Source organism: Lactuca serriola, chromosome 2, assembly GCF_051521515.1.
Source record: "Lactuca serriola cultivar US96UC23 chromosome 2, Lser_US96UC23_V15, whole genome shotgun sequence".
Taxonomy (NCBI): domain Eukaryota; kingdom Viridiplantae; phylum Streptophyta; class Magnoliopsida; order Asterales; family Asteraceae; genus Lactuca; species Lactuca serriola.
In genome coordinates, this window is record NC_136409.1 from 50,694,643 (window position 1) to 50,700,849 (window position 6,207).

The window sequence follows — 6,207 nt, forward strand, 5'->3', positions numbered from 1 at the left end:
GACTAAGGGATCGAGTACACATTCTTGTGCACTGATTAAGTCCATCACAAAATTCGTCATAGTTTACTAAAGCTCAGTAAACATGATTATACTTACAAGCTTAAGTGTAACTCTGAGACATTGGAAAAGGTTCCAATGTATAGCAGAGAGAATAAGAAGAATCAAATTAGGCAGAAGGATAAAAGTTTCTCAAATCTGAAAAGATGGGAGAGTACTTTAGTATCAGTTTTGTGATCATCTTAATGATTAAGAAACCATAGCACAATTAGTTCTCTAAGGAAATCTTAGTGCATTCTTATGACTAAGAAGAGGGATCTTGAATATTGAAATGGTTAAATCAAGAAGGTGAGTCATACTTCGTTCCAATACAAGTCTTAGAGTCATACTCCAAGATTGTAACTTGAGTGGCATGTCTTAAAGAAGGTTTAAAACACTTGTCAAATGTAAGAGTAAAAGTTTTCTACTCTTGTACATTTGAAATTGGTAAGTTGTGATGTTTTGGATAAAACAAAGACCAACTTAGGCCAATAGTGTGAAGTGTTTGTCTTGATTAGAATCCACACTATCTCTTGAATATCTGACAAAAAAGTCTTATATGTCAAGAGGACAGTGGGAGTGTTAAAGGTCTTGAAAGTCTCAAGAACTAATCAAGAATAAAAACCTGAAGTTCTTCACTAGCACACGACTTGAGGTTTATAACCTATCGTGTTGACATATTCTATGCCCATTCCAGTTAAAGTTGGCTTTACATATGAGTTCTTAGAGTTCTCAGTTTGTTGCACATCAACTTGGAAGCAATGGCAGGCTCTTGAGCTGCCAGGTGGCAAGAAATTAAGATTGAGTTCAGTCCATATGAGTTTGGACTTGTCATTATCCTTGTCTTGTGACTATGGTTTTGACAATTCACATGGATAAGAACACATACACCATTAAATCTAAGTGTCATAAGGTTTCTCTCCGATTCATGAAAATGATGGTGAGGAAACACTTTCACTACGTAGATTTTAGCTAGATAGCAATTATGATATTTGCATTCTCAAAGTCGTTAGTGGAGCGTGTGTGGTTTACCGGCACACTAACCTGGACTTGTGAGAAGTGGCAAAAAGGTCTAACCATTATGATTACGGCATCCCTTTTCATAAATGTTTAGACACACAAGTGTGCTATCTAAGGGAAGGTGTATGATTTTGATAAAGTCTTATCAAAATAATCTAGTATCAGAAATCGCAACTTTGGTAAGAAAGTCAGCTGATTTCTAAGTACATATCAAAGCTAGTGGGAGCATAAGTGTTATGCTAATAATCATCATGTTAGTGGGAGCATGATAATTATGATAAGTATTGCAAGTTAGCAATGTTAATTATAGAAAACAAGAGGTTTCAATTGGGAAAAAGTTGTTTTGCTATAATTAAGGGAGAGAAAATTATACTTCATCTCAACTCTAAAAGCTTAGATTGAGGTTTTAATCATTTAGTCAAGGATATATATATATATATATATATATATATATATATATATATATATATATGAATTTCATGTTGGAATGGCTCAATATAAGGAAATTCTATATATGGGTTCATTATTTGCGTTCTAAAATTCGATTATGATTACGGCATCCCTTTTCATAATCTGAATTATGAGAACTTGGCAAATATAAGTGGAAATATTATAGCAAAAGACTGGTTGAGTCTTTATCTGACACATCATTAATCGTGTCCCATATGCTTCGGATATAGGATCGATTACATGTGCTATATTCATCCTTTCTAAAATCTTCCAAATGCCTGGGGCATTAAGAAGGGAAAAGGTTTAGAACTGGATATGACTAAAAGGATTAAACAATTGTCGAGGACAATCTAAGGTTTACCAAAGATTGGTTGCTCAAGGAAAGTTGGAAGTATAGTGATAATTCTGGAAGGACCATATTGACATAATCTGGAAGGAGGCAACTCTTGTTTAGAAGTGATAGTCAAAATGGAATCTGGAAATGTTTCAAAGTTAGAATTTTCAATCTGTTTAAGATTAGGAAACTTAATGCAAGAAGGATGTTTCCAAGGAGCTAATCTCCTTTGGAATACTCTGTAATGATTATTGTCAAGTCTTTCTGACTTTGTGCATAATCATTACAAGAGGATCAATGCATATAAGTTTAGAATCTAACAGATTTCAGTAAATGGCATGAATTTGGAATTCTTGCATTTGCAGTAACGATTTGGGAGTGTGAAAAGAGAATCATTGAAGTTATGTTCAATGGATCTAGTTCCCAAAGTAAAGATCATAGACAAACATAGTATGCATACTTGGTGTATGGCATGACTAGTGTTTAGAAAACATAGTGTACATGCTTGGAGCATGGGACAACTATTGTTTTAAATTCAACAATAAAGTTGATAGCTGAAACAGTATACAATCAATAGTGTGTAATCATATGGTGATAAATAAAAGGTGTTTTATTTATGTTCATAGGTTTTGATACCATATTGGATTCAATTATTATTGTGTTTCACTTTGCATGTTTTGACTTCCCGAATAAACTGGGTTATTCTTCCGGAATGACTAAGTTATTCAAACTATCCACATCCGGTCATATGTTGGAAGTAGATATGAATTAAGACTGTCATGGGTTGGCTTGTAGAGGTCTAAGGTGTTGGACAAAGGGCTACAACACTCATGAGTGCTCATAAGTTCTGAATATTGGATTCAACCCGCGCTCATTGGAATCACTTCATGCATTTTATCACGAGTGATCATGAGACGACAATATCTTATATTCTTCAAACCTAGAGATATGAGTTGTTACTATGACTTGGTTGTACATTGATTGCATGAAAACGCATTTGGTAACTTGGTGCTATAAAACATGTCTTTGTGTATGATTCAACAAGTAATAGAACAAGCCATATGAGTCGAAGTTTATCCATTCCTTTTACCTTCGGGATAAAAGCGATATCTGTGAGCCCCTCGATGATTTGATGATGACAAATGGAAGTGCTCGGCCGGGCCAGGACTGATTTGATTTGTTCAATTAGTCAGTCATCATAAATCGGAAATCAGGAAACAACAAATGGACTGAGAGATCTCAGTCCATATGATATCTAGAATGGAGGAATATATGATCCCTTATCTAATGGAAAAGTCATTGACAAAGGTCAGAGTTCATCGACAAGGTCAGAGTTCGACAGAAGCTTTTGAGAGCTACGATTGCCAGTTGGTTCCTGAAGTCATACGCAATAATAGTTTTAGACTTATCCAAGTGGGAGACTGTTGGATTAATGTCTAAGTCCATAACTATAATTGGTAAGACTTGACCCGAACCGTCATGGTCCATTTGGGTTGCATGGCATCATGCACTTGGATAGACTATAATGAGAGAAATAAGACACTTATGGTTATTAATATATTATAAGTTCTAGTATATTAATAATAAAAATAATAAGATTATTTAATTAGTATTGATCAAGAATTAATCTAGGATTAATTAAGTGATCAAAAGAAGACTAATTAAATATATGGGTTGATTGTGTAAATCATCTATACTTGTATAGTGGGCTAATGCTCCATGGATAATCAAGTTGGGCTAAAACCCATAGGATGGTCCATGGATGCTCCATGGTGTATTTGAACCCATGGATCCAAGGAAATGGAAAGTCATGACAATTAGGGTTTACCCTAATTGTAACACTATATAAAGATCTTATTCTTGACAAAATCGGCCACTAGCATCACACTAGTGTGAGTAATAAAAGGGCTAGCCGATTTCATGAAGTGTAGATTTCTCTCAAGTTATTCCAAGTGTATTTGGTGTTGTGTGAACCATTTGAGGTGTCACACTTGGGGCACTAGGAACTCAAGCTTCATGAAGACTTTCTACATCAAAGAGGTATGTATTCTATCTTGTTACACTCATTGTTTTGTATGCTAGATTAGGATAATACCTTGGAAGTTCTTATTTGCATGTATAATAGAGAAAACATAGATCCAAGGTATTTAGGGTTGCATGTACACTTAGGAGTGTTAGAATGCTCATAACCCTACACTATCACCTTAGTATTGATAATAGAAGGATGACTCTGCCTACTCTACTTTCCCATTTCACACGCTGCGCAAAGATGTTCTTTATCAAATTTTAGAACTGGAAGACCTCGAACATGATCACCCAAGACCAACTTGTTGATATCCTTGAAGTTCAGATGAGATAGTCTTCTATGCCATAACCAGCTTTCATCAGAGTGAGCCTTTGTGAGTAAGCACACAGCTGATTTACCTCAAATTGGGTTGAGGTTCAAAGGATACATTTCCCCCTTTCGCTTTGACTTCAGCAGAATGTTGTTTGATCTATTCTCGACAATTTCTAAGCCTTCATCGTCGAATGATACTTTCAATCCAGTGCCAACCACCAGCTGTGATACACTGATGAGATTGTGTTGAAGTCCTTCAACATAAGCTACTTTCCTTATAGAGAACTCGCCATTAGTGATCATTCCATAGCCTTTGATAGTTCCAAATGAGTTGTTGTCGTACTTTACAATGCCACCATCTTTGAGAGAACGAAACTCCCTCAGTTCCTCCTTCCTTCCTGTCATGTGACATGAGCAAGCACTATCGATGTACCATTCTTCGTCAAACTGCTCGTCACGAATAACCTGCAAAATATTAAGCAAATTTAGGAACCCAAAGTTTCTTGGGTCCTTGTGAGCCTTTTACAGGACAGGGAATAGTAAGAGAAATATCAACCATGTATGTGCGTTTAACTAAAGTTGTTTCGTCTTTTCTTTTAATGGTGAAAACTTTAATTTTAGCTGATTTAATAGGACTGGAGTTTGTGGTGTTGACATTAGTATTCTTTTGATTCTCTTTTGGAAGATTGTTATCTTCAGGGTAGAGTTTTCCTTTTCCCTTTGAAGTAATTGAAGGACAAGAATTTGAATGGGAAGAGTTGAATTTACAAGTGACTTTGGAATCCCTGTTTTTCTGATTGGACTTGTATGGATGGGGACCGAAACCACTATTTCGGTTGCTATGGGATGAAGGACCGAAACCGTTCTTTCGGTTGTTGTTGGGTGAAGGACCAAAACTCTCCTTTCGGTTGTTATTAGGTGAAGGACTGAAACTCTCCTTTCGGTTGTTATTGGGTGAAGGACCGAAACTTTCCTTTCGGTTGTTTTCAGTCGAGGGACCGAAACCACCCTTTCGGCTCCTATTGGTCGAAGGACCGAAACCATCTTTTCGGTTGATATTGTGGTGAGGACCGAAACTGCTCTTTTGGTTTATTCCCGACGTGGGACCGAAACTTCCCTTCTGGTTCCTTGAGTCTTCTTGTGAATTGTGCTTCCTTTCTATCCTTATAAAGTCAGGATTTTGGGAATTCCAAAACTGTTTTCTTTCTGAGAGATTCTTCTTTTATCTCATATTTCTTTGATGCTTTCTATCAGCCACCTGTTTTGGATTATTGTGATGTCACACCCCAAAACCAAGAACGGCGGAAACGTTCTGGGGCGGAGGACGTCATGTATAGTATCACAACACAGTAAATGTAAATAAGCAAACAACATCATCCTTTGCATTAAATATATAATTTTAATACAAGTGTGTTCTGTACAGTTATAGACACCAAAAATAATGTAACACAAAATAATATGAGATGAGTCTTGAATGCACTCCATCTTCTCAAAAGCTGGCATCGGTACCTGTCTACTGATGACCTGAGAATACAAGTTATTTTGAAAGAGTTTATCAACATTAAGCTGGTGAGTTCATAAGTATTTTAGTGTCAATGTTTCTTGTAAAAACGTTTGAACCTGTCTCAATGTATAAGTTTGTGAAAATGTAAGTAAATGTTTGAAAGTATTTGTGAAAGTTTGAATCTCTCAGAAAAACCTATATTTTCTATTAAAGTAACCTTCTACCAAGGCTAAACTGTTTTGTAAACTTGTCTATTGTAAAAGTGTGTAATTTCCCAAGTATAACTATCATTTGTTAAAAATATAGTTTGTACATTAATGCTTAAGTGAGGTTATCACTAAAATATGTAATGGGTAAATCATTGTAGTACTGTAGCTTTGTATAATAAGACTACTATTGTACTAAATACTACTACCTTAAACCGGATTTATATTAAGGTATAATGTGATAAATTGCACCATGCTATCGACTGGTAACAACGACATAATGATTGGTCGTAATAAAAGAAATGACGTTTGGCACCCG